This window comes from Octopus bimaculoides, chromosome 1, assembly GCF_001194135.2.
Source record: "Octopus bimaculoides isolate UCB-OBI-ISO-001 chromosome 1, ASM119413v2, whole genome shotgun sequence".
Taxonomy (NCBI): Eukaryota; Metazoa; Mollusca; class Cephalopoda; order Octopoda; family Octopodidae; genus Octopus; species Octopus bimaculoides.
Window position 1 is genome coordinate 52,334,494 of NC_068981.1, and position 2,697 is coordinate 52,337,190.

The window sequence follows — 2,697 nt, forward strand, 5'->3', positions numbered from 1 at the left end:
CAGAACACAAGGATAGATGAAATGCCGTTCAGCATTTCGCCTGACATGCTAATAATTCTGCCAGCTTGCTGCCTTAGTAATGATGATGATGATGATGATGGACTCTCCTGTCAAACACAACATATGAGTGTTCAGCTTTTGCCAAACGACCTGCACAAATGATTGGTTTATAATGATTAACTGTATATGTGCTGTATATTAGCTCACTGACTCCATCAAATTAACATGGCCTGAACAGGTGCACAGTGTACCATGCATCAGGTGTTGAAATGATTGCAGAGCACTGTAAGATGAAGTGTTTTGCTCAAGAACATAATTCAACACCCAGTCTAGGAATTGAAATCACAATCTTGTGATCATGAGTGCAACACCCCAGTCACGAGGCCATGCATATGTATGTGTGTGTATTTTAGGTTTTCTTTCTGTTTGGTTGCTATACTAGGATTTAATGTTATTTTTAAACAGTATTAAGCTAGATATCATCTTCACCATCATTATCATCATTTAACGTCTGCTTTCCATGCTGGCATGGGTTGGATGGTTTAACTGAAAACTGGTAAGCTGGTGGAGGAGGGGCTGCACCAAGTTCTGATCTGAAGGTTTCTCACTTGGCTTGACAGGTCTACACAAGCATGGTATATCACCAAAGGTCTTGATATATAAATAGTAAACACAAAATAAAATAAACAAGAGCACAAACTTCTGCCAAGGCAACACCAACGTCCTCTCAACGATTAGCTGGAGATGATTTTTAAAATGAGAATATCTGAAATAAACTTGACTGCCCTCACAAATGAGAATACTAAAAATGAACCCAACTATTCTCAAACATTAAGTAAAAAAACTGGAAAAATAATCCAGAAACCTTGTCTGGTACCTGATCAATCCCAATGGTAGTCATGGAATGTGAAAGTGGGTGTGTGGGTCATGTTTGTAATGTTGTGTGTGTGTTGTCTGCAGTGGGAACAGGGACAGTATCCTCTATAAAGGACTTTTTTAGTCTATCCACTGATATAATGTCTTTACAACCATTAAGGTCTATAGTGAAAAATTTATCTCTGCATGAAAGAAAACAGAAAGGACCTGCATACGGTGCTGTTAACAGAGGTTTAACAACATCGTTGCACACAAAAACATGAGTCCAAGAAGTAAAGCTTCCTTCAAGGCAGAGCTAAAAATACAATTGTCAAGTAGGTAAGAAGTTTTAGACAGAAGTGATATATTCAAAATTGGTAAAACTAAAAACTGTCAAGGATTGTTGTTGGCACTCCATTGCTTACAACGTCGAGGGTTCCAGTTGATCCGATCAACGGAACAGCCTGCTCGTGAAATTAACATGCAAGTGGCTGAGCACTCCACAGACATGTGTACTCTTAACGTAGTTCTCAGAGATATTCAGCGCAACACAGTGTAACAAGGTTGACCCTTTGAATTACAGGCACAACAGAAACAGGAAGTAAGTAAGAGTGAGAGAAAGTTGTGGTGAAAGAGTACAGCAGGATTCGCCACCATCCCCTGCCGGAGCCTCGTGGAGCTTTAGGTGTTTTCACTCAATAAGCACTCACAACGCCCGGTCTGGTAATCGAAACCGCGATCCTATGGCCACGAGTCTGCTGCCCTAACCACTGGGCCATTGCACCTCCACTGTCAAGGATAAATTAAGTTTATTATTATTACTGAATATGTTAGTGCTATTTAACTTCTGAACAGTTTTGCTGCCATTTGTTTATGCAGTTTGATTTCTTTATCCATCAGTTTCTACTAAGATAGAAACATGATTAAAATTAATAATAAAGAAACAAAAATAAAACTTTGGAAACAGCAATGCTGCCATAACTTATGTGGAAACCATGAGCGTGCTTTCAAGGGAGATAATCAGAGAAAGACTTGAAAGGCAACGTATGATCATAATACTTCATGTAAAGTAAAGAAAATATAACAAATAATCCAGAATCCTTGTCGGGTACCATATCGATCCCAAAATCTAATCAGTTCGTACCAGTGACAAAGCCAAATATCCCTAAAAGTTTCATCTGAATCCATCCAGTGGTTCTTGAGATATCTTGTCCATGGAAAACAAACAAACAAACACGACTGAAAACAATGCCTCTGCCTTCGCTAAGGCAGAGGTAATAAATATACAAGCATACAATTAAAAGATGATCCCAGATACTGTGGATAGTGAATATTGTCAGTTAGCTTACAGTATATATATTGTTGATGTCAAACGTTTTTTGCCCAGTACATTGATTACCATTTCTTTAATAATCCTGTTATTAGAGTATTGTAAGGTACGACTGACGTCGGGGTCACCAATTGTAAGGGACGACCGTGCGAACTCATAAAAGGAGATATGGTGACGAATGGAAAAACAGAGGACTCCTTTTATTTAAACGTGTCACATGGTCGAACATACAATAGATATATCAATGGATGATATACGTGATATGTTATGCGACGATAACATAGATGACCAGTAATGAAAGACCACAACCGTATTAGATGAATAACAGAGATATTTATTGTAGCGTTAAAGATGTATGTCTGTGTGAGAGTGTGAATGCGACATATAAGAACATAATCAAAGACAGGCCGTCGTACAAAGAAAAGTGTGTATGTGAGTGATACATGTGTGAGTTATTACAGCAGATAGAAAGAGTCAGTAAATGACACGTGAGCAATTATACCAGTTCGTTA